The sequence below is a fragment of the Ambystoma mexicanum genome, chromosome 8, assembly GCF_040938575.1.
Source record: "Ambystoma mexicanum isolate Mex_15411 chromosome 8, UKY_AmexF1_1, whole genome shotgun sequence".
Classification (NCBI taxonomy): Eukaryota; Metazoa; Chordata; class Amphibia; order Caudata; family Ambystomatidae; genus Ambystoma; species Ambystoma mexicanum.
The window spans coordinates 950,303,870-950,331,153 of NC_090929.1; the positions used below are offsets into that span (position 1 = coordinate 950,303,870).

At 45.5% G+C, this 27,284-nt stretch overlaps 1 long non-coding RNA gene across 1 annotated transcript in view; it reads right to left on the minus strand.

Moving 5' to 3' along the window:
• Positions 1–213: 213 nt before the first annotated feature.
• LOC138473699 (uncharacterized) overlaps positions 214–27,284 on the minus strand; it is a 133,951-nt gene continuing 106,880 nt past the window's right edge. The window contains exon 2 of the long non-coding RNA XR_011268862.1: positions 214–769. This is a non-coding gene — a long non-coding RNA (uncharacterized lncRNA). The remainder of the gene's footprint in view (positions 770–27,284) is intronic.

The following is a 27,284-nucleotide window of genomic DNA, read 5'->3' on the forward strand; positions in this document are numbered from 1 at the left end:
CCCTCTCATTTGTCTGGGACCGGAAGCATACCCATCCATTCAACCCTGTGTCATAACTGATTCACCATGTTCCAGTTGTCCCAATTGTCCCTCCTGTCCCTCCATGTAGCTGAAGCGAAAAAGAGAGTTGAAAGCTAGCCCTCCCTCTTGTGTTCAGACCTGGTGTCATCTATAACACTAGTGCAGATGTGGAACAAATACTGCACTGAGCCGTTCTTATCCATTCATATTAAAGGTATTACATTTATTTTACATTTTATCATGATGCACAATAGATATAATTCATAACATTTGAAAACAAATTCACATGTGTATAATATTCAACATGACAATTTGTTCATTGGACATGGTGCAGTATTCCCAATTCTTAAAAATGCACAATGTGGTGTTAGTAAACAAGTGTGCTTCGTATGCCAACAATATATTCTTAGGCAATTCTTCACATGGGCATGCAGTACAAAGAACTATGAATCTATCCAGTGAGTGTTTAATATGTTCTAGTTTATTCACATCACTAAATAGAGTTTTTGTTTTTTCAGAAGTTGGTCAAGGCATTGGCCAGCAGAGTAAACCCAAATGGTTATATTCTCTGCTCTTGTGTTTCTCACCAGGATGTTTCTCTGAAATGTTGACACAGGGTGTTTTGACTCTTATTGTGTTGATTCGCACATCGTAGCGATCATCCTTTTGATTATTCTACTGGGCTTCATCAGGACATACAGCTATTAATTGCAGACCATTAACCGATCATCTAACCCTTTTCTGAAATCTGTAGCGAAATAAAACACAAACATAAAAAAGGATTTAAGTAAGGATACTGGTAGTGTACATGTAAGTTGTATCCAATGATCAACTGTGCTCGAGGTGATTATTGACCTGAGTCCTATTCAGACACTTGGGGGAAAAATCAAAGTTGTTTTTTTCAGTCTGGACATTACTTTCCATTCGCACAAGGGGATTCTTTCCCATAATTGTTTCTCTCCTGACTTAGAGGGATAAACCTTTAACAGTGACATATGACCATCTTTTTCATGCCTCCAATGTTTAAATTATTGATGGGGGCTATTCCCAGATAAAACAGCTTACTAACCTTTCAATGCTGGTGCTTAGATACTGTTTGGGTATCCTTTACGTTTGTTGCTAGTCTTCTAGGTGATTATTTGCTGACCATAACCACTGCAAGAGAAGAAATTCAAGTTGGTTAGACATGCCAATGGGTAGTCCTAACCCTACTCATTATTGTGTAGGGCCTCTTTACTACTTGATAAATGTATAGGCACAGCATCTGCGTGGGGGGGAGGGTACGTAATCATCTTACATTATCACTGCATCTGCAGCCATGTTAATTGCTTGCTGGCGTCTACATAATGGGTCACCCACCTAAGAGGCACAAGTGCCCATAATTTTGTACATACCATGGGCAATTACACCTAGTCCGTAAGGGTGGTAGGTGAGCGGGGTACTCCTTATTGTTAACCTGAATAATGTGTAATGAAAATGTCTATGTGTATACAAATATCTGTGATGTAGAAATATCATCTATTGTTAGCGGAGAGCGCTGCCCGCTTGTGGACTATTGCAGCAGCAGGCTGCTGCAGAGCGTGTCACTGCATGCACCTCGGAACGTTATTGTCAGAGAGTCTCAGTCTCCACATCTGTCAATCGCAATAATGTACTCAGTAATGTAATGCTGCTTAGCCTGGCATCAGTGTATGTGTGGTAGTATGCACATCTAATAGCAATAAGTTACAAATATTACAGGTGCTGCTGCTTCGCTTGTGTAAAATATGAAGCTAATCCTGTGATAGCGGGCGTCTGCATAGTTTCGTGCAGCTTAATGACTATAGTTGTGGTCTGAGCACAGCATGTAGAACATAATGCTGAAGGCTCGTACTAATAAGACCACCTAACTTATTTGGATGTAGGCACGATACGCAGCATCAGACACAGACTCCTTCAGAAGGTTTGGCGGAGTTTGCTTTGCCATAAGTTACCATGGTACTGGCATAGGGCAATTTTCCCTGTTTACCATTTAGCTCCAGGGAGCGAAATCCTGACGGGCTTGTTAGCATGTCACATGTGCTTTTAGGGGCAGTCAAATAATATTAAAACCTTCATATTAAGTGCGCCCCGGCTGGATTAATGTTAACTGGTCTCACTAAGGATTCATTTGAATGCAGTAAGGTTACAAAATGTACACTGGGCAGCATTTATTTAGCCCAGACATATATGCCTATCCCAATAGTGTGTTGGTGTGTCTGTCAAGCGAAGTATGCCACAAACGTGTTGTGTCATATTGTAAACTATATAACATTATCGGGAACATATTAACTCATATCAAGTTTTCGCTAACCTTTTCTGAACAAGCTTGGCCTCAGCCTTTTGTGCCTGTTCTATCCTCTCCTTTTCCTTCTCTTGATTCCTTTTACCAAAATGCACAATGTGTGCCTGAATTTCAGGGCAACTCTTGGCCTCTATCCCTACCACTTTTTCTAGATTGTGCTGTACTTCCTTGCAGAGTCCCTTCTTCAGCATGTTACAACCAATCACCACATTCTTATCCCATGCTTCTCCCGTCCCTGCACTCCACATCTTCTGACTTAATGTGTGTGGCAGGATCATCATCCAACTTCATAGTTTTAGCTAAAATAGAATTTATATCTTGTGTATCGGGATACATAATCTTCAGAGGCCCCCATACCTGCGCCCTACAATTAGAAAACTGCTCAATCGTGAACTCCCAGATACCCTGCTCAGCTTTATGCTCATCTGACTGTTCCCCCTCTCCTCGCTTTTCTGTTACTGCACTTGAACACACTGAATAGTCTCACAACCTACTAGGAATGCTATTGTTCCTCTTCTTACCTGTTCATCCCAAGCTACATTTCCCCTACTCCCTGTTATGACTGGTTTACCGATTTTCCCTTCCTGTTTAATGTGTCTGGTTGAGTGGAAGGAAGGCAGGTGTTATGACTCGTTTCCCTAGTTTCCCTTCCTGCGTATCCCTTCCGTCTGAATGCACAGTGTGTGACTGTAGGTATGAAGACATGAATGGAATGCTAGTAGTGTGACGAATGTTGAGTGTGAATGAGATTGCATCCAGGGCAGTTGATAATGATGTAGCATGGATGGTGGGAGCCAGTGTGCTCCCCTCTGTCTGTACTTCCTATCTCCTTGCCATGACCGGATGTGACCTGATGGACATTGACACCTGATTAAAACATCTTGAAGATCACAGCTGACTACCTGAGTATCCTTTCATATTTGAATATAAGACTCCCCCTCACCCATCTTTTTCTATTACTGCTCTTGCACGCTCCAAATTGTCTCACGACCTAGTAGCAATGTTATTGTTGTCTTCTTCCCTGTTCATACCAACCTACACTTCCCCGCCTCCCTCTCTCCCCTCTTTTCTGTTTTTTTTGTAAAAATGTTTTATTGGTTTCATAAAAAACATCAAACAGTGCACCTCAACATGATGCATAAACTGCTCAAACCCCAAGCCCCCACCTGATCTTCCCCTCCCCTCTCCAAGGTCGACACAGGAAGACCAGCACCGTTCACTGATCCACAATTGTCTCTTCTTCTCCATAATCCAGGGAGCTCTCCGTATCTAGTTCTTTGGGTCCCAGGCCCGTCAGGGATGCAATCAAGTGTTGCCACGCCATCAATGATTCTGTTTCCTCTTCCCCACCTCTACAAGCTGCTTCCCTCCACACTACTGTTTCAGCCTCGGCCCACTGCAGGAGGTCCCTCCACCAGGTATCTATATTGGGTCTCGCCTGAGCTTTCCATCCCATGGCTATCCTCCTTTTTGCTAAAATATAGGCTAGGCGCTTTATGCTTGCACACATGCTTGAGATTGCGCGGTCTCGGGAAACCCCCCACCATGCATGCCCACAAGGAGTCTATCACTAATACAATCCCCTTGGATGCCATACGATCCGCAATTTCCTTCCAGTATCGTGCAATTTCGGGGCAGCCCCAGAACATGTGTACCATCCCAGCATTTTCTTCCCCACATTTTGGGCAGCACTGTGGGGCTGCATTTACGAATATATTGAGTGATTCTCTTGGGAGTCATATATGCTCTATGGGTTATGTACAATTGAATCTGTTGTAATCGGGCATTTCTCAACACTTTTTTGTGGTACCCTTGCGCCCTTTCCCATAGCCTGTCGCTTATTGTTTCCCCGCTTTCCTCTTCCCAGTCCCGCCTAGTCTGAATTGCCTCCTTTCCCACTTTGGACATCAGTATTTCATACATTCTGGAGACCTGTGTCCCCCGTCTGACACTGATTGGAACATTTCTATAGCTTCATCTGGCTGTTGGGACAGTTCTTCTTCTGACCATGTGTTCTTTAGCATTGCTATTACCCTTGCATACGTGATGTATTGTCCCTTATGTAGGCCTGTGCCTTCGCACAAGCTATCAAACTCTATTCTGCCCTCTCCTTGCCACACATCTCCTACTGTTTTCACCCCAATCAGCTCCCAGAGTTCCCTTTTAGCTCGTCTTAATTGATCACCTGTCCCCTTTAATGTCACCAGAGGGATCTGCGGGAAGCAATGCCTCCGGTTCCCCAGCGTGACACATGTCCTATGCCAGATCTTCCTGCCTAGAGTTAGCAGCGCCGATCTCTTACTCTCCGGGGGTTCCGTTACCCACATCCACTCGTTTAGGAAATATGGTGCACATTCCGCCCTCAGCAGCCTGCACTCCGAAGTGGTGTCTTCAGAGAGCCATCTAGCCACGTATTGCGATTGCCCCGCTAGGTAATACAACTCAAAGTTGGGTAGTTTGATGCCTGCCCGATCATGTGGGTTTTGTAATTTCCATAGGGCTACCCGGTTTCTAGTATTATGCCAAATGAACCCTCTGCACATGCTGTGAAGTATGTTAAAAAAACATTTAGGTATCAGGTACGGGACGTTCACAAAGTTGCGCAGCAGCCTGGGTAATACTGTCATTTTGAGCAGAGCCATTCTCCCCATCATGGATAGGGGCAGCTTGGTCCAAAATGTCATACTGCGTTGTATCCCTAAAATTGTCCGCTCCGTATTATTCTTATGTTCATCTCCTACATTATGATACATTTTTATCCCCAGGTATCTGAAGGTATCTACCGCCCATTCGATCTGTAACACCGGCAACTGTCTTGGGGTATACCTTTATATCTCCCTAGCGGGAATATCATGGACTTCCATGGATTTACCGTTATGCCCGATATTAGTGCATAAAGGTCTAATACGTCTAGTATGTATTGTAGATTTTTTTCAGGGTAACTTAGATACAGCAACATGCCATCAGCATTCAATGATATCAGGTGCTGTCCGCTTTTCGTTGTGATGGCCACCTCCCCGTATTGGTACCTGAGATATGCAGCCAGAGGCTCCAACGCTAATATAAACAGCATCGGGGACCAAGGGCCACCCTGTCTAGTTCCTCTGCTTAGTGTCCACCTTTCTGATATCACCGTCCCTGTCCTAATTCGAGCAATTGGCGCGCTGTACAATAAATTCACCCATCGAAGATAGACCGGTCCCATCCAGAACTTCTTCAGGATCACTAATAACCAGACCCATTTGACGGAATCAAAAGCCTTGACTGCATCTGATGAAAGTATTGCCTGCTCTTGGGAGCTTTCTGCCGTCTGGTCTATAACATGGTGCAATCTCCGAAGGTTATCAGAGATGCTCCGCTGGGGGACATAGCCTGTCTGCTCATGGTGTATTAGAGTACTTATCAATGGCTGCAATCTATTTGCCATCACTGCAGTAAGGATCTTGCTATCCTGATTTAACATTGACAACGGTCTGTAGGATCCACAATCAGTGTTTATTTTGCCCAGCTTGAGGAGTGGAATGATGACCGCTTCTCTTAGAGTCTCTGGCAGCTTTCCCTGTTCAAATGCCTCCTTCAACATGGGCAACAATGGTGGTAGCAGGTCTGCCACGTATGTCTTATAAAATTCACTAGGGAGGCCATCAGCTCCTGGCACCTTATTAGTGGGCAGATTCTGGATTACATATTCCAGCTCCTCTAATTCCAGTGGCGCCTCAAGCCTTTCTCTATCAGATACCTCTAGCCTTGTAAGGATGATGTCTTCAGCACTTCGTTTATGTCAATGTCTTCTGCACCTGTTTTATCGGTGTACAACTTGCGATAGTAACTCTGGAAGCACTTGTTTATTCCTTCTGGGGTGTTGTCGAGGGTGCCGTCTTCGCGGCGCATTTCCCGGATTATCTGTCTCGGGGTCTCGTTTTTAAACAACCAGGCTAATAATCTGCCTGGTTTATCTCCTTCCGCATGTTGTCTCTCTATATATTTCCTGTAGTTGAGGTTACATAATCTCTCCCAGTAGGTTCTGCATTTATCGGTCAGGTGCCTTATCGCTTCAGTTTTTTCCGGGGAGTCTGGGCCTACTTGCATTTTAGCCTCAATCTCCTTTTCTGTGGTTTGTAAATCTGCCACTATACCCCATAGCAGCCCAGTCGACTTTGCTATCACCACCCCCCCCTTATTACTGCCTTAAATGCTTCCCAGAGTGTGCCTGCTGATGCGACACTTCCAGTGTTAAGTTCACAGTATTCTTGTATTGCTTGCCTGAGGTCTTCCCTAAACATGGTGTCCCTCAGAGCTTCTGCGCGGAGTTTCCACGTCGGAATCCTAGGCCTAAGTGGCGAGATCTGCCATGTCACCAACAGTGGTGTATGGTCTGATTGTACTGCTGCTTTGTACTCCGCCTCTTTGAACTCTGCCACCGAAGAACTTGACACTTGTATATAGTCTAGCCTGGTGTATAAATCGTATGGGGCCGCATAATGTGAATACCCCTTAGTGTTGGGTTGAAGCCTCCTCCAAATATCAGTGAGCTGGAGTTCTCGCATGAGTGTGATCAGGGCCTTTGCTGCCGGGTTGGGCCTGTTTGTTTTATTATCTGACCTATCCATCTTGGGGTACAGTGTGGAATTAAGGTCCCCCCTATTATGACTGCTCCTTCCATGTATGGGCTAACTGTGGTATATAGACTTCTGAAATAGGGTGCGGTATCGTTGTTCGGGGCATAGATATTAATCAGGTTGACAATTTTGTCACCCACTATCCCTTTCGCTAACACCATTCTCCCATCTTCTTTTCTCTCTTGCCGTAACAGTTTGCACGGGACGTGGCGCGCAATCCATATAAGGACGCCCCTTAGCATATTATGAGTATGTGGCCCCTAGTATGGTCCCTTGCCACTTCCTCTTCATCAACTCTAGCTTCTCTTTAGTTAAGTGGGTTTCCTGTAACATTGCTATATCTATCTTCTGCCGGTGTAAATACATCATAACTTTATTACGCTTGATATAGGTGTTTAGCCCGCGTACATTCCAGATCACAACTTTAAGGTCCCCCATTCCAGCAGTATCCCGCTCCACCCACCCTTCTCTCCCGCTTCTTCCTAACCAGACACAGTTGTGCTTGCCGCCCCTTTCGTGTCGAACTCCTGTGTCATCATTATTGATCCCTCCCCCTTTCCCTCCCTTACCCCAAAACAAAACACCCCACTAACTACCCCAACTTTCTGTGGGCCCTTCCCGCTGTGCCCCCCAGCTCTACTCCCTCTACCCTCCCCCCCCATCCCCAACTGTTACCCAGCTCCATCCCTGGATCTCAGGCTTACCTGCATTTAGTCCTTTCTCAGTAGGCCGGTACTCGGAACCCACCAGGGAGTTACCACCTAATGGTAGCCTGACTGCACTAACTCTCGGGGTGTGGGCGCGAGTCCATCACGTCCCCTGCTCTATACACTATTGTGCCGTGTCCGACCACAACTATTTATTCACCCCTTAGCTTATGTGCTCCGGTCGGCCTTGCCCGTCTTATATGCAAGTCCCAATGTACAAAATATACAGCGCCTCGGTTTCTACAAAATGCCGTTTCACTTATCCGTTATGCCTTCCTTCGGGGTGTCTGTTTCCGATGGGCAGTTCTGGGCGTCCAGACATTCAGTTGCATCCTCAGGAGTCTCAAAAAACAGGGTCCTCTTCCTGTGGAACACCTTCAGTTTAGCCCGGATACATCAGCATGTATTTGTAGCCCGCTTCCCGCAATCTTTTCTTCACTGTTCCATAGTTCATCCACCATCTCTGTACCATAAGTGTATAATCCGGGTATGCCGTAACGGCTGTAGGTACTCTTTGTATTGTGCCTCCTTTCTGGAAGTATTCTAAGATTTTTTCCCTGTCTTGATAGTTCAATATTTTGGCGATTATGGGTCTCGGGGTGGGGGGGGGGCCAGTGGTGGCCTCTGTGTCAGGGCTCTGTGTGCCCTTTCCACAGCAAACCCTTGGGAGAGTGCGCCTCCCCCAATTTCCTGCAGCAACATTGTCTAAACGTAATTAGTTGGGTTAGAGCCTTCTTCGCCCGACGTGAGCCCAACTATGCATACATTGTTTCTTTGGGCACATCCTTCGGTTTCCTTGGCACTATTTTCTAGATTGCTTACGTGTTGCTTACATATTGCTTAAGTATGTGTATCTCTGTCTGAGGCGTGAGCACCACATGCAGCTGTATTTGAGGTCACTTCTTTCTCTGTTTCACCTGTGCGTTCTTTTATTGTTCTTATGTCTTGTTGCAGTAGATTCACTTCCTCCTGGACTGCGTCGACTTTGAATTCCAATGCTGTCTTAAGTTTCGGCCATGGCCGTTTCCAGTTTGGTTTCCCACATTAGCTTTAGGTCAGCAATCGCTTCTAGAATCTGTTGATCGTTGTGTGCCGGGGTTGCATTCGTTTGTGGGATCTTTTCTTTGCTTCTGGCACCTTCCGCTGACTGTGGTGTTCTTGTGAATTCTTCTAGTGTGGGCTGTTTCCCCTTGGTCTTGACCTGCTTGGATGCCATCTCGGGATCGTCACAGTCCTTGGTTGAGGCTGGCGATGGTCCAGTCACCGACACTTAGATCTGTTTAGCTTGGCAGTGTTTCGTAAGGGATTTAGCGTAGTCATTTTATTTGTCACTGAGCTCATGTGTTGGGGCTCTTGGATCTATTGTGTTCCCTTGGTCATATGAACCCGGGTGCTAGAGCAGGAATTGCCTGACTTCTTCTTGCTTCCGCTGTGTGAGTGTTCTGGGTATACGGTCCGTGCCCTGTGCCAGCCTCCGTTGTCCCAGGACCTCTGTGTCACTTCCTCTATGGGTCCTGCCTCTGTCTTACGAGGCACTGTCCACAACATGCAGGTAGTGTGGAGTTGATGTTGGGGTGAGCTCTCCTCTTGCTGGTGCCGTGTCAGTGCTTTCCGTGTTATGAGGCCAGGTTATACTGTCTGTTCCTGACACACTTCAATGTGGGAGTGTGCCTGTACTTGGCCTCTCAGCTTGCATGATCATGTTGGCTCTGTACATTCCTTCCCTCATTATAGTCCCAGGGCCACAAGCATGTTCCTTTCTCTTCCTCATGTGGCTACGGGATCAGAAATTATGGCTGGACCCCTTGGAAATGGGTTCTCAGCTCTTTCTTGACTGAGATGCGAGGCACCGTCCTCCGAGCGGGCTAGTGCGCAATCCGGGACCTTTTCATCCGACGTCTTGTTGATGCTTGCGCCTGCCCCTACCTTTCAGGACCCAGGGGTGCAAGGGGGCACGTCTGCCGGGCCGCCTGCACTCTGGGGCTCTGGTGGCGCTCGTCTTTCAGCTCTGCGGGGCTTTATAGGTTGATTGGGCAATGCCTTTGGGAGTACCTGTTTTTTCCCAACCGTGTCCCTCGGCGTTACCCCAGTCCAATGTTGACACCAGCTTCTTGTGTCCTGAGCAATCCAGGGCAAGATGAACCGTGTGAGCCCAGGGCTTTATTATCTGGTCGCTACCATGATGTGCAGGGGCAGAGTTGACACGTTTATCCTTCTCTATGGAATATGCATCGGGTGATTGTTTCCTCAATGGCGAGTCTTAATGGTCTTTTGTGCCGTCAACTTGAGGTCGCGCAATTCGGCGTATGATGAGCCTTCCAGCGCTGATTACGTGCTACATTTCCCTGCTGTCGCCTCCCGTGCCTGTCTTCCTCCCAGGCACCCGCATGTAGCTACACGATACGCATCTCTCAGGAGCGTGTTATTGTGTGGGGGCCGCTGACGGAGCGCAGTCCTTGTCAATTTCTCTCACAGCTGTATCTTGCAACTAAGTATCCCGACCAGCCTTTCTTCCCCAGGAGGGGGGAGTCTCTCCTGAAGCGGCGCGGATCTGCCGATTCTGAGCCCTGTTTATTTCCGACGGGCTCATGTGTGTTTGTCCGCATTCAGTAATCCGTTGTTATTTTATGTGCCGCAGTCCTCGCCTCCTAGCCCTTGCACATCCCGTTATTGGCGCTGCGTCTAGCCACAAATCCTCTGCCTTTGGGAGTGTGGGGCCGTATGTATGGGCTGCCGGCCAAGGAGCGATGGATACCAGGCTTGGGCTCCAGTCAGCTGTTTTCTCTGCAGCTGATCTCTTTGTTCTTAGGCGCAGCCATCTTGGGACCACACTATACGTTTTCGTAGAAATGTTTCCTCGGGCATATCTTCACGAATCAGCATATGGGGCAGGTTCCGATTGCTCCTGCCTGTGCCTGTTTATTTCACCAGCTCATTCGTGTAGTTGCGGTCTTCTACGGTCACTTTTAGTGGTTTGTTTTTTGGATCAATGTAAAATGCGCGGGAGACACGGCAAACCCACGTCTTCTTACATGGCTATCAAGTCACGCCCCGACCCTCTTTTCTGTTACTGCGCTTCCATGCTCCGTTTTGTCTCATCACCTAGTAGGAGCGTTATTGTTGTCTTCTTACCTGTTCATCCCAACCTACACTTCTTTTCTCCCTCTCCCCTCTTTTTCTGTTACTGCACTTGCATTCTCTGAATTGTCTCACAACCTAGCAGGAATGTTATTGCTTGTCTTCTACCCTGTTCATCCCAACCTACACTTCCTCTCCTCCCCCCTCTTTTCTGTTACTGCACTTGCACGCTCCGAATTGTCTCATGTATTGTCTCATGGCCTGGTAGGAACCCTATTGTTTATCTTTTACCCTGTTCATACCAACCTACACTTCCCCTCCTTCCCACTCCCCTATTTTCTGTTACTGCAATTGCACACTCCAAATCCTCTCATGACCTAGTAGGAACGCTAGTGTTTGTCTTCTTCCCTGTTCATTCCAACCTACACTTCCCTAACCCCGTCCCTCTTTTTCTGTTACTGCACTTGCACGTTCCGAATTGTCTCACGACCTAGTAGGAGTTTTATTATTTAACCTCTTACCTGTTCCGCCTACCTCTCCTCACCCCCCTTCCCCTCCATTTCTGAGCAGCACTTGCACAATCCAAATGTCTCAAGACCTAGTAGGAACATTCTTGTTTTTGTTTTTCCCTGTACCTCTCCTTTCTTGTCTTGATGCGCCGTGAAACACCATTTGGCTGTATAGGCACATTATAAATACTCACTAAATCAAACAGAGCTGTGAATAAGCTTTTCATATCCCTTATGGCCAACATGACACCAGCAGTGTGTTTCCCTAATGCATAGATCCACTTCCAACCCCTACGGTGGCCAAAGGGAGTGTCTTCATCATATTATGCTGGTCCATGTGTGATCATGGGACATAATACACCTTTCCCAGACCCTTCTGGAGCATTGGAAACTGAGTTATTCTGCTTTTACTGGGAAATACCCCATCTCTCCTCTGCTACCTACTACGGCCATGCAAATACCAGAGCATGTCCTATGATTCCATGGTATACTCTCTGTTGCTGATACAGGAGCAGGAGGTGGAGTGCCTTCATTTCCTGCTCCTGTTATCACTGCACCTGCCACTTCTACAGGCACAGAACCATACTCAGCACTCCTATGGAGTGCCGGCTCCCATTCTTCTTGCTTGAACCCTGTACCCATGGCATTATTTATGTTCTCCAGATCCACATTGACCTCTCTGATAATCGATTTATCCAACCTATCAAGAACTTGCCCATGCCTCCACCTTCCTTCCTCTACATCCTTTCCTTGTCAGTTCACTTCTTTCCGCTCTTCACTTCTCAGCCACTGTAACAGCATTACCTCTTCCTCAGCTAGCCTCAGCCCTTCATCAATTTTTTCCCGCTCCTGTGCCTCTATTGCCATTTGCAACCTATCCTCTATCCTAGCAGTAAAAGGCATAATTTCATCTGTCTCCATCATTCTCAACCTTTCATCTGCTCTTCTAGCTGCCGTCTTGACTCTCTCTTGTTCTTCCACCATTAATCTATCTGCTAACCTAGCAGTCAGGTGAGTTATTCCCTTTCCGCTCTTCATTCTCAGCCTTTCTTCATCCCTAGCCATTGAAAGAGATACCCTTCCACTTCTCTCAAAATCCCATTTTCTAGGAATTGTAACTGATGGAGGCGTTACCTGTGTCTGTCACGCAATCACCGGAAAGGCCGCTGGGGAAAATGGAGGTTGAAACTCAGGGTCTGTATATCCTTCTGCGGGCGATAAAGGATAGCACCCATATGGGGGTGGTGCAGAAGTAGTTCATGCACCCTCCTTTTTTTGGCCCTTCCTTTTGAGACTTTAACATTATGAGACTGCCTGCCTTTTTCATACATCTTCTATTTTCCATAGCTCTAAGATGTTTAACCACTTTTCTAACTTTGAACCCTTGTGTCTTGTAGTTAAAAAAGTTTGTACATTTTCCCATATTACCTTATCATAGGTCCTGTCAGTAGGTCAAGAATTTAGCATTTTACACATAGTTTCCTGCAGCCATTCCCAATGGTATTTTAACATCTTCACCTTATAGCCAGGAAGTACCTGACACAAATAATTCAGTGCATACTCCAACCCAATCTACCCAAAATAATTTCACAAAAGAGAACACCAAAGCCAAACCAGCAGAACAAACTTTCCACCCTTTTAACCTTCCTAGCTTTTTAGTCTTCCCCCACAATCACAGACCTTACTCGCTTACACTGCAATCACCTAGCGTAGCTATTTACTTCAGTTATACTTCCCACTTTTACATACAAGACAGCATCTTATCAAAAGAACACACACCAGCCAATATCTCTGAGATGTCTCCTTCACTCCAGCATACAATGAATGCAATGGTTTCCACTACAACACTGTTGTTCTCGTTCTCTTCATCACTAGTACGGAATTCTCTACTACAATACCATCTTTTCCTGTCTACAAGAAGATTCCCTTCACTACTTTGACTTACCAAGCAAAGCGAGGCAAGGTCTCAGTCCGCACAATCAAAACCAAATAAATTATGCCAAGGATATACTTCCAAAAAGTATCTAAAGTGGACTTACCATAAGATATCACTTCACCTCTAGGAAATAACAAACTAAGTAAAATTGTATACAACAGACTTACAACCTAAACCAGTTTACTCACTCTTTCAAGGCATTCACCCTTTCAAGCCCTGTAACCTCTTCTAACTCCACACACGTACTTCGATTCTATCCTTACCAAACCCCTTAAATCAAAGAAAAACTCTCTCTTTCCCCTATTTCTCCTCTTGGTTTACCCCCTAAAGTAGACTTGTGTGATCCCAGAGTACTCCGATGTGGTGCTCTGTCAATTCGTCCTGCACAGCTGGACCACAGTACCATACCTCCAGGGAACAAACAGGCCTTTAACCAATAAGGAACCTGTAAACCTCTTTTATTCACTGTGCATGGAAGACTGGTCCCTGCAGAGAGGCGCAACATCCGAGCTGTGCGGACAAGAGACCCCCAACATCTCCCAAAGCCTGGGGTCCTTTCATCAGTCACCAAAAATGTAGGGGTGGGCCTCAAATCACCTTAACCCAGAGTAACTTGGTTTATTGGGAATGTTCAAACATAAATATACTTTTCATACTAATTTTTGAAGCCCTGATTTGAGAAAGACGTTGCAGACGTCGAAACATGTGTCATCAACATAGGGCATTACATTTCTCAAAAATTGATATCGTATGGAAGAAAATATTATTTCAGAAATATTCAGACCACTGGGCGCATGAGTACACCCGAAGGGTAACTTTTTTCAGAAATTTACCCAGAGTAGGCCCACCTCTTAAGAAGTGAGTGTATATTTTGTCCGTAAAGCTAGTTGATTGTACAAACAGCCGAGAGGGGCTAGATTACCCTATGAAGTCAAACCAATGCAAGGCGCCCTGAAGAACACAAGCTGACATAATTTATACATTTTCGCAACAGTTAAAACACTCCCAACTATTTTATTACAAACCACCCCCACACGTGATTGGTTAAAACCTATAGAAAGGAATGCCATATTTCTCCAATTCCCCCATTCCCATTGGTAGCCGTTAACATTACTACCATCTTCAGCTCATGTGTAGAATACACTTCTTTTTAGGATTCATCCTTGGTAGGTCATGACATTATCATACAGTTAAACATTCACATACAAACACAATTCATTGCAAGTCCCAGCTGGTCTGAGACCTCTTAATCCTAAATGTAATTTGCACATGGTTTGCATGGGTACTTCAAACGACATGAGAGAGAGCAGAATGAACGGTGCCCTTTGAACTGTTGATAACCATCTCACCCAGCCCTGCTTACTGGCATCATTGGAAAATTCTAATCTATTGACTATCAATTAAACATGCATGGCACATCCTGAGAACAATTGGAACATGGAATATCAGTCAACCCTGGCCTCAGGCGTCCTTCACTCCACGTTTATTGTTGGTCAAAAACAAATGTTCAGATCTCTCTGCAAGCTAACATGCTCTCAAAAAAGATGACACCTGCCTTTGCAATACAAGTCCATGAAAATCATGTCTGGTTTGTTAGCTGAGCTGACCATCTGCTTAGGTCATTGTTAAGAAGGATTTCTGAACTCTCACCTGGAGGGGCAGAGGTTCAGAAGGCAAACCTAGTTTTTTGGAACAGGGTAACCTCTGGACAAGCCAGACCAGTCAGGGTAGCTATGGCAGGCAGTCAAGACTAAGTTTCAGGAGAGGTGAGGGTAACTGAAAGACCTCAATAAGCACACAAAGCAAGGACACTTACAAATTACTCCAGACAGGTGTTATATTAAAAATATAGACACATTTATTACAAGGCCTTTGTAACATAGACCATAGCAAAGAATCACAGTAACACTAGATTAAACAATACATCATAATCAACAAAATATATATACAAGACCAATGGGGTTTAAGGGGTTAAAAGCACGAAATATGTAAACCACCTAGATGGGGAGGAAGACGCAGTGCAAGTAATCTTTAGACCCAGTTCCACATCAAGGCTACACCTAACTAAAAGGCAGTCCAAGCCCTACGAAGAGAGGAACCTTATGCTCAATAGTGCATGCACGCGCCTGTGCCAATGGACAAAATAGGGTCTCTTCAAGGGTCTCTAGAAGCCCAGCAAGGTGGATAAGGTGATGAGAACAAGTTCCCACTATTCTAGCAGGACCTCCACTGAGGGCAGAGGCCGTTTGAGAGTGCAGGATGGAGTCACTATTTGGCAATAGCTGTGGAAAGGGGCCCTCAGGGGCCACTCGTGCATAAAAATGGGCTCCTGCGCTAGGGGCCACCGGTTGGGGTAAGGACTACTCACCCTTTCCTGACGCAGGCAGACCCAAACCTCACCAGTACAGTCCACTTCGCTGGCAGGTTCGAATGCGACAATCAGGACGTCTCAACTCCGTGTAGTTCCCGTGTGCAGCAAGGATTCCCAAAGGGGACAGTGGAGATTTCTCCACTCAGGGGTAAGAATCGGCACAGTTCCACTGCAGCAGGATTCAGGGGTAAGGGGGTCACAAATGCAGCAAACTTGCACAGGTCATTGCATCAGCAGGGCAACACGGTAACCGTGTTTACTCCGGTCCGGGCGCACTCGTCTCACTTCAGACCTGGGAACGCCAAGTGTACGAAATTCAGTGTGAGGGTGCAGTGGACATAGAGCTAGCAGTATACCAAGCGAGGGCCTCCTCGAAACGGCGGCGACGACAGAGCAAAGGTCCTGTGTAAGCTGGTCGTCCAACTGGTTGGCCCAGGGACAGTTCCAAAGAGGCTTACTTGCAGGGTTTGATGAAGGTGCCGAGAATAGTTGATCCCATTATTCCAATGGGTCAAAGCGTCTTCGCAGACCTTCTAGGACGATCAGAAGCAGAGGGGTCCCACGGGAAGACAGCGAGCTCAGGGTGCTAAAGCTTCCAGCGGTTCACCAGCGGTTCCTTGACTCGGCTTCTTGTTGCAGGATACTTGGCTCCTTATCCCTTGTTGGGTGAGAACTCAGGAGATCGACATGGTAGCAGTGTTTTCAGCCTCCTCTTATCCAAAGTTCCCTTTGCGCCAAAACGGAGAGGACCCAATGGGAGATCTGCTCACAAACACACACTCCATGCGTGGCCAATCATGGACCACGGTGGTCTCAGGCACTCAGGACACCTCAGACTCTCTGGCACCCAGGATGTGTATTGGGAACAGACATCCCAGCCCACATCCTGGAGGCACACACACAAGGCATGCAGAAGCCCGCAAAAGCATTGGGTTTCGCGGGAAAGTGCATGACCAAATAAGGACTGACCCGGGTCGACTCGACCTGGGGAAGGTGAATGGGCAAGATGGCCAAAGGACAGGACAAAGAACCTCGTGGCATGGCCATTTTGGAGCCACGCCACCTATTTGTGCCAAACGTGATAAACACGGTTAACATGGCAAGAAAGGGTTCAAAATATATGAAAATGATAGCTGCCACCAGTCCTGTCCCTGACACATCTGCACAGTTCATAAAAAGTCCAGCGAGAGTTTCTAGGGCCTTTTGAAATGACTAGAGACCCAAGTGTGCTGTAAGGTAAGTTACATTGCACACTTGTTACATGTTGCACAAAAGCTGCAACATGAAGAAAGGACTAAGGGAAACAAAGTCTCCCAGTACTCACTGTCTTAAGGGCATGTCAGTTTCCCCATAGAAAGTGAGCGAAAGCCTAGAGGAGCGCAGCTGAGGGCTGTGCTTCTCTGGCAAAGTCAGTCAATGGTGTTAAAAAAGCAGAAAAAAAGTTTGGGGGTTGACACATGGAGGGAAAATTACATACAATTATGGAATTTTTCCTAACATCGTAGTTACTCATTTACCTTTCCTCTGGCTTCTGAAACTCTGCAAAACCAGTTTCTCCAAACCACTTATAATGTTTCTCATGAAACCCTAACTGCTGAGTTTAATGCATTTATAAAAAATCCCACTACATGTAGATTTATAATTCCCTGCGCATGTATATCAGTGTGCAGACATGCTTACTAACTGTCATGTTTATTTCACAGTGGGTTTCAAATGACCAGTCCCCTTCCTTCCATGCGCATCATGAAACTCCCTGTTGCCCAGATTCTAGGCACTACGTAGCACACCATATCGGGATCGTAAATCAACTAATGCCACAACACAAATTTGCACCACTGACAAACTGAGTTTTTTAAATAATTGATATGAGTGGTGTCCATTAGCAACAATTCTTTCTGCCGTTGGCCTTCACAGCCAGACACATAGTGCTTATTCGCACAACCATGGCTGTATACAAGTCAGAAATATCCATACATTAGCAACAGAAATAAATGGTTAGAATCTGCCTTCTATGTAACATATGGCATGAACATATCATGAACCTTAAAAATCTAATCAGATGTTGTATTTAGTTACATTTTTCTAATTATATTTCTTTTTCCCATGATCACAGGTACATGGATTACACCCACTGATTGTTTCTTTAAAAGGACTTTGGAGAAGGATAAACATTTGTTACCATTTAGGTAGGTAGAGTAAATAATCCCAGAACCTTTGCACTTTATCTTAAGGAAGATAATATTTAATACTAAATAAAATTAATAATAAGGAAATAATTAGAAAAATGTAACCAAATACTAAATCTGATTTGATTTTTAGGGTTCATGATGTGTTCATGCCATACGTGACGTAGAAGGCAGTTTCTAACCATTTATTGTTTGTTTTCTCTTTTTGCTTTTCTTTTGTTTGTGCATTATCTTGCATCTTGTATCTCTAATTTCTGCAACCGAAAACTTCCTACCCATACCCAACCCCTCTAATCCTCTGTCACTGTTGTGAATATTGGCATTCGATTTATTCAAATTAACTGTAATATGTAACACTTTGTAATTTGTTCTTACGAAAACTGTTGCTAATGTATGGATATTTCTGACTTGTATATAGCCATAGTTGTGTGAATAAGCCCTATATGTCCGGCTGTGAAGAAGGCTAACGGCCTAAACACGTGTTGCTAACGGACACCATTCATATACATTAATCAAAAAACTCAGTTTGACACTTGCGCAAATTTGTGTTGTGGCATTAGTTGATTTTGTATTTAAAGAGCCAGTGGGAGCCCTCTTTGGCCATACGCATTGTGACAGTGAGCATCATTATAGAAGGTCTTTGAACGTTAAGGCTTCTGGCACACTAATAACTCCTCAAAACCAACCCACAACAGAGAACGCATATCTGGATCGTGTTTATATTTCATTTAGTGATTTTGATATTTATCTTGCTGCGCACGTGCATATCTAATATATATCAACTTGAACACAAAGTAACAGTTAAAGTAACATAGCCCATTCATGTTTAACTATACTGGATTCATATAGAAAATTGCAACCTTGCGCTAACTTTACATTCCCCAAATCATTGCATCTGCAAACAATGAGTTTGGCTACTCTGTGCTTCTCAGACTCAACAATTTGGGAAAAATGTATCACCATTGCATTCCTCGCAATCAAAACCGTTTAACTCTAAAATCAGGTAAACCATGCTGATGTCAATTTGTAGGCTTAAAAAAAAAATCCTTAACCAAAAAAGAAAAACATTTCCTACAACCACACAGTTTTTGCTCCAGCCATGATGTCTGCACTCTGTCAGTGTTTTATTGAAAATTAATGCTCATTTGTAATTCAAGTATTCTTTGCAGTGGGGCATGGCTGATGTCAGTATTTCTGTATTTCTCATTGAAAATTGGTACCCTGTTAGAAGAAGCAGGAAGGTGGCCGTGTATATCTTATCTTGTGTTTTGCTGTTGTGTTGCGATAATTCTTTCTCTATGGTAGTGGTGATATCACAGATGAGGTTGTGTAATAGGACTTGAAGTGTGCAAAACGTGGTGAAATTCGGTTGATTGTTTTTCGATTGTGGTTCAGAACCAGTGTTGTACCATTGGGGCGGAGCGTCAGGAGCACGCAAGTAGAATTGTAAGTTTGACTTTAGGGCAAAAAGCTGCAAAGGGGTGGTGCGCAGTGCACGCATATGTTTAAGGTGTTGAGCCAGAGAGGCTGAGAGTAAAAAAAATATGTCATATTGTAATAGATTGAAATTGGATGTGTCGAAAACCTTGAGTTGAGGTCAAGTAAGTATTTGACAAGGTATCGTTTAAGGTAAGACAATAGTGTATATGCCTTTCCAAAACGTATGCAAGTCCCTTCCATGATATCAAGACAAAATACACAACTATAGCCCCGAATGGACTCATGACAAAGAGGGCAAATTGATGAAAACATGCCACAAAGACAGAAGCTTTTCCAAATGTGTGCAGCAACAAATGGTCACATATCTACAGGCAGCATATAAGGGGAGTAAATTAAGCAACCAATTAGCCATATTAGAGTTGTGGAGGATGTTTCAGGACAAGGACAGGGATTTGACTTGGCGGCATTGGTTGTTGAGCCAACGGGATGCGGAGAGCGAACACCCCTTGGCTGTCCCTCCTTCTCCTGCACAAACTGTAGACACAGAAATAGCAACAGAGAACAAGGGATTTTACCCCAAGAAAGAATTAAAAGCAGCGGTAAGATACACAAATCCCACGTTTGCACCACCAGCATATAGTAGCAGGGACACACCTGATAGCGTAACACAAGTATGTAAGATGGCACAAGACAGTAGCAGCAAATGTAAGGAGCGCAGCGAGATGCAAGTGAAGCTACAGGAGAATGACGCAGGGAAGACAGGACTTGCTACGGGCCAAGAGTTAGTAGCATCAACCGAATGGATAGGTGGACAAATATTGCTCATACTAGACAGAAAGCCAGCGACAGAAATAGGGAACATTGAAAAGGAAGCATTGAACAGTAAAGGCCAGGAAGAGGAAGCTAAAGAATGGGCAAAGATAATGGAGGCAGTGCATAGGAGGGAGAGGGAAGCAAAAGAGGAAAACAAGAGATTTCAAAGGGAAAGAGAGCAAGCAGAAGCACGAGAATGGGAAGAGAAGGAAAGAAGGAAACAGATAGAGCTAGAAGACATAGCAAGGAGAAAGGCAAAAGAAGAGCGGGAAAGACAGGTGCAGCTAAAGAAGGAGAAGAGGAGGATAGAAGTCGAGCAGATCGTTAAAGGACACTGGTGCAAGCAGGCATTCTACTATGGTAGTAGGGATTAAAATGGATTTAACACATTTAAATGATGAGGATGGAGAAGGTATACAGAGAAGAATTGGGGAACTGTGTACGAGCATTAGGAGCAGCATGACTGCCTCACGAGCAGATGGAAGCGCTGAATCCCCAGTGAGAGGGGAACGCAAAGTTACAGACCAAATGTAGGAAAAGCAGCAGGATGACATAATTTTAAGGACACTTAGGGCCTCATTACACGGATGGCGGAGAACCATGGCGCTAATAGCGCCATGGTTCATGCCGGTAAAATACTGGCACCGCCTTGGCGGAAAGGGAAATTACTGCCCCATTCCAAGGTTGGCGGGGCGGTAATTCCCCCTTCCACCATTGCCCTTCCCCATTCCCATTTTTGCCCCATAGGGCTAAATGGGAATGGGGAAGGCTCTAATTACGGTACCGCAAATTGTGGTACCGTAATTAGCTCCCTGGGTCCCTTTGCGGGTTGGTTTTTAATGCCTGCAAAAAGCAGGCGTTAAATCCCCCGACCCCCAAAGGGACCTCGTAGTAAGGCGGTAAGGATTTACCTGTACTGGTATTTTACCGGTACCGGTAAATCCTTACCGCCATCCGTGTAATGAGGTCCTTAGTTTCAGTGACGAGAGACAGGGAGAATGTGACAGCAGCATTGGAACCATGGGGTATGACCAAGACTTCTAGAGGAGTGAGGACGATGAAGAGGGAACACACTTTCCCAATTCCAGGGAAGCATGTCTAGACCGAGGCGCAGCATGGAGAGAAGAGGAAGGCTTGGGCAGAGAAGGGGGAGATATTGAAGGGCGACTGTCACGTTCCATGGGTGGACAGCAAGACACAGACGATATCACTCTATATGTGCTGAGGCTTAGGGGCTGGCCAGAATGGAAAACCACAGGGATGCCACGGGCGTTCACCACCAGTGAAGACATTGGAGGACAGGACAGAGAACGGAGACTGACACAATTTCCACTATTGGAGAAGGGAGATGGGCGACCCCAATATATTCCATGGCAACAAATGGACAAAGACAATTTAAGATGCAAGCTACCATCATTTATGGCTGGGTCGGGCAAGTGGATCTATGAGATAGAAAGATTGACAGCAGGGAAGACATTAGCAGTAGGAGACATGAATCCTACTCTCAGCCATTCTTAGGGAGGAAGCTGATGACGTTTGGAAAAGAGCAGTTTATCCTGGAGTAACAGCACAGATCACGGCACACAATGGCATGCCATTCAATTTTTTTCAAGCAGCCATATGGCAAGCTCTAAGAGTACAGTAGCCAGACACTTCAGACATAAGTGTGATCATGGCACACAAATTGCGTGAGGACGAAGACCTTCTTCAATATATTCAACAGATTCAAGAGAGATGGCATCATGAGATGAGGGAACTGTGGGACAAAACAGTGCGGTTGTTTTATCATATATTATATCAAGCATTACCAGACCAAGTGCAGAAGCAACTTAATAAATTAGTGGGGATGGAGGCTAAACCGTGGTCAGAAATTCAACTAACTATACTGCACTATTGCACACTAACGCAAGACAATGTGAGAAAAAATACAGGAAAAGAGGAAACAGGAGGAAGCAAAATGAGTGCCGCAAAGAATATCCAAATATACAATAGAAGGGAGGTGTTAGCAAGCAGAGAACAGGCAACATATGGCAGGGGGAGGTTTTGCAGGATGAGGAGATATGAAACAATGGACAAGAGGACGAGGAGGGATATCTCGGGGAAGAGGGTTCAGACAACCGATGTAGCAGAACACCGGAGGATTTCAGGGGGACAGCAAAGGCCATCGGGGGTCCCATAGTATGTTGGTTCTGCGGAGGACAAGGACACATAGCCTGAGTGTGCAGGGATAGAGGACAGACATACCAAAGCGGGGGAATGCAACAAAAACCGATGTATCAGACTGAGCAGAGCGAACAGCACGCTCAAGACCACGTATCTTCACAGACCAAAGCACCACTACTGATTAAAACGTAAGACATGCAAGTGCAGCCATACGCACCACAACAGATGCATACCCAGGACATGTAAGGACAACAATACCAGCCTGTGACACCTGTGATACAGACACAGGGGCACATGCAACAGTAACAATGAATGCAACAAGCACCAATTATGCACAACACCATTGCAACAGAATATGTGAGCTCCACGATGCAGGTGCAAACTCCAGTGCAAAAACTGGGAGGGGCGACTGTCATAGGTGGAAATCTATTCACGGGGATGTCACTGTACCCACAATAGGACAGCCTACAGACAGACCTGATGTGTTAGATCCCATCCGTTACACTTAATCTGGCAGAGGAACCACATATAGGGGTGACCAAAGAGGACAAGACATTTTCCTTTCTCGTGGATTTGGGGGCGACTAGATACTGTATCAAGGCAAGGAGATATCCAAAGTCAGGCATTTTTCCATGAATGCACTAGGATTTTCTTGGGCGTCGGATTTGGTTACTTTTACTGACAAATTATCACTTTCTGTAGGTGAGCACAACATGATCATGCCATTGTTATACTCCCAATAGACACCAGTAAATATAATGGGTAGAGACATGATGAGCAGACTGAACATCACCATTTTGTTCTCTAACAAGGGGATAGTGTGCTCGACACTGGAAAATAATTACATGAACATGAGGGAACTCATGCAAGCTTATTGTGGGCAGATGGTACAGAAAGGGGTGTTAGTAGACAATTAACTGTTTTCATATGCAGCGGAAGTGTTAATCGCATGACTTCCAGGGATACAGGAATGGCTGCTACCAATATCAAACAAGTTCTTATTTAGACCAGAGATTCCCTTAGATGAGAAGGACGCAAAGGTAATCCCAATAGAAATCGAGGCTGTCATAGTGAGAAACAAGGTGACAATATTGGATGGGACAGACAACACAGGACGATCGTGGAGGACAGTGATTGCCGTAGGGGAAGGATACAGACTAACTGACATGACAGATGAGGTACTATTCCAAGATGATCGATTAGACAATGAAGTGATATCTGACATAAGTGTTACACATTGGGTGGTGTAAGGGAGGCATAGTATCACAAGTATGACACTGACACAAGAGATACAATTTGTAAAATCTTTATTCAATTTTCAGGCTTTGCCTTATAACTATGATGGGAGTATTATCTACCATCAAATATTATAGAAAACACAGTCCTAGTCAGTTTCCGTCAAATCAAAGATGGCTTTTATAACAAAACCTAATGCCTGTCCTATCTCTTACATAAAAAAGTGTGTAAAGGGGAATATGAATGTAAAGGAAAATAAGTGTTATAATGTAAAGAATCAATGTAGCTGAGTCCGCTCTCCTCCCCATGTTGGACAGTACGGAAAAAGGCACCCCCCGTAGAGAGGATGACACACTCTGATCAGGTTCTCAAAACAAAGGCAGTTCAAAACAAGAATCGAGACCCGCTTGGCCTTCCATGTTAAAGTCACTTATTTCAGCTTTCAAAAGTTCTTTCACAGTTCAACAAAAAGTTCACGCAGGTCTCCCTCAGTCGGGCTCGGACCTCTCAAAGCAAAAGTTCAAAGCAAAAAGTTCACGTAGGTCTCACTCGGTCAGGCTCGGACCTTTCAACCAAAAGTACCTGATTCAACGTAGATCTCCCTCAATCGGGCTCGGCCCTCGCAATCACAGCACTTGCAGGGGTTCCCTTAACCAAGTTTAATTCACATTCTTTAGGGGTTCACTCATCTTAACTTATTAGAACGTTGGGCCTCCATAAATCGGACTCAGACCTTTTCCTGTTGTGGAAGTCTTTCAAATGTGCGAAGCATTTACTATAGACCTCTGCAGGACCATGTCGACTTTCCCTCCAGCTCAAACTCCTGTGTTTTTTGCCCCAGTGTCTCTCGGTCCTGGTAGTTCAGTAGCATAAGCACAAAGGTTCAGCATTCACCTTTTCAATTCCCCTTTTGCGGGGGTTAATATTGACCATAGAGTATTTGAGAGTTAATTCACTTTATCACTTTGTAACAAAAACATTTCACCTGTCACAGAGACTTGAGAGTGGGCTACTCCTTTTCGCCGAACTACACCACTACTCTGTATCTGTGGCTTCAAAGTTATTGGTAATTTAAAGTACACCACATGTCTGCCTTCCTTCGTGCCTCATCCACATGCGTGCAGCCTTCAATTGCCTTCAATTCTACCCACTCAGGCCACTATCACCCTCTTCCCTTCTCACCACCCTTTGTCTGCTTACACTCTGAACTTAAGGTTTGTGAGACTCTCCTACAGCCCTCCCACACCGTTCATCTCACCACGCGACTATGACTCATCCTGCTTTTGATTGTTTATGTACCTTATCCGACTCCTGTTGCACACCCAATCCTCCATCACGTCTATGATAAACCCTATTCTGACTTTTAAGCCCAGTGCTTCACACTACTAGAATTACGTTACTTATGCTGGCCTGCACTGCTGATGCAGCCACCCATACATGGAAGCGTGGCTTTCCAGTGCCTGCACCTTTGCCTTTGTGTCAGACATTTCATTTAGCCCCTAGTTCCATGAGGCGCGGCTTTACCAGACGCACTTCAAGAACCGTTTTAACGTCATAATCTGTACACAAGGTCCTGCACTGAAACATTCTCTTACTGTAAATAACCACTATGCAACCTACCTGTAACCATCTATCATGTTCTGTGTGGCCTTGTGCTGCTTATGTAAATTACCTGTAACCGCCTATGACTTGTGCGGCTTTGTGCTGCCTATGTAATTTACCGGTAACTACCTATTATGACTTGTGCAGACTTGTGCTGCCTATGCTATTAACCTGTAACTACCTATTATGACTTGTGCAGCCTTACCTGTCATAAGCACGTCTGTAAATAGCACCTAGATTCCAGAGAGATTTGTGCGCTTAAATAAATGCAAAATGAATTGTGAGATATACTGTTGCAACTACAATCTTTCCTTAGCACACACCAGCCTTCCATGTTGCTTGCCAACTCACCGGCTATGTGCATTCCTTTCTTGTCTTTGCGGTTTTAATTCACGAGTCAAAGTTAATACCACAGGCTTGGCCTTGCCACCACAACTCTGTCGTTCACCCAGGAGGGTCACTCGCTCCCTTGAAACACAATGCAGTCTTCTTGTTTGGGATTTGGCCTTCTCTGTGTATCTTTCACGGCTCTTCAGAGAAACAACCTCCTGCAGAGATCTCCTGGGTTTCTCTACCCCTTGCTCTCATCCCCATGTCACTCGCTCTGCTCCAGTAGATTTGCCTTTGCCCTGGAGGTTCTGCTCCTTTTTGTGTCCCACCTTGCTCAGAGTGTGTCTCTATAATCCACCTTTTATCTGTGTGGGGAGAGCTAATGGGTATCAGATGTCTGAAATGAAAGTCAAGTTCCTGACTTTGCCTGGCTGGATTAGCGGAACATGTCCAATGAGATATGTAAGGGTTAGCTTCTTTACTCTCAGTGGTCCTCTCCCTTGGCCCAGTGTTTGTGTAGAAAAGGGGGGGAAGTTGGGACGTTGGAGGATCCAATAAAATTGGATCGGTCATGGGTACGTGAAAGGGGATAATACCGTGTCTCACCATTGGCTGCCTCACTGTTACGCTCACCTGGTATCCACGGGGACGCCACCCACCCCTGGTTGGATGATTTGCACTCTCGAACCCTCTCCCGGTCCCTTGGTAATGCCTCTGGTAAAAGATGGGTCTGCAATATAGGAGAGCTGGATTCAATACCAGATTGTCTTTATGTTTTCCCACCTCCCTTGGCCTCAACTCCTTCCTCCCCCTTGGGCCTTCTCCTCACCTTAATATTGTAAAATGTAGATTCTCCGTCCTGCTCCTCATGGTGTAGATGTGGGGACAAGCAGCGACCAAGTTACTTCACTGGTGCAAGCCCCCCTGTGGGAATCCAGGCCTGCTGCAACTCCGTAGGTTTGCTGCTTTACAGACTTTATATGCAGTTCTTATGTTCCTCTTAGTTCGAATAATAATGTCTTGCTTCTTTCCTTTTAGGTATGGAAAGGTATTTGGTGTTGTCATGCAGTTTGAAGATGAGCATGGGCCGGTAGGCGAAAGCGCGGTGTGCGCGATGTTGTCCGGTGAGTAATGCGGATGCGCGGCGCTGTTTCGCCTTTTATATTGCTAACCTGTGTCTTTTCTCTCCTTGCAGGTTGCGATGTTCCACGCCGAGCGCTGTAATGTTCCAGCAATGATACTGACCAGGAGATGACTACCCAGGTAAGAATTGTGTGGCTTTCTTCATTCGGGAGTGTACGTGAGTAAACACTTACTAATGCTGTCTTTCTTTCTCCTCTTTCCAGGTTATGGTATTCCAGGATGCATGCGGTGCCGGATGATGGAGTTCGTACCTTCAGGTGAGTGGAACTGAAGTCAGCGATGGATTGACAGGATACTGTTACAGGTAAGTTTCGTAGTGTTCTTTCTCTCTCTGCAGGTCCTTGGTTTCAGGTAAGCTGGCATCAAAGAACTGGACACGGTGAGCGTTACGCTGCCCACAGCAGAATAACGCAAAGCATGTTCTGCTGTTTGGGTGCGGTTTAAGTAGTCTCAGGTAAAGCAGTCCAGGTAAAATAGTCCCGGGCCTGCCACACCCAAAGTAGTCCAGGTAAAGTAGTCCCAGGCCTGCCACACCCAAAAGACTAGACCGCATAGCTCAGTTCCATGTAACTGTGTGTGCCTCCATGTTGGCTGAAACACCCCGAGTTAAATAGTCCCAAGTAAATAGTCCTATTCTATTGTTGGTCTTCATGATGGTTTTGTGCCTGATGCCAAAGGCGCCAGGACTGACTCCAAGAGAGTCTTGGATGAGGTTTTAAGGCCTTTGACATGGCCCTAACTGGAAGGCTGGCTTGCCAGTGAGGACCAGGGGCAAGGGTCATGGCAGCACTCCCCCCCAAGACCCCT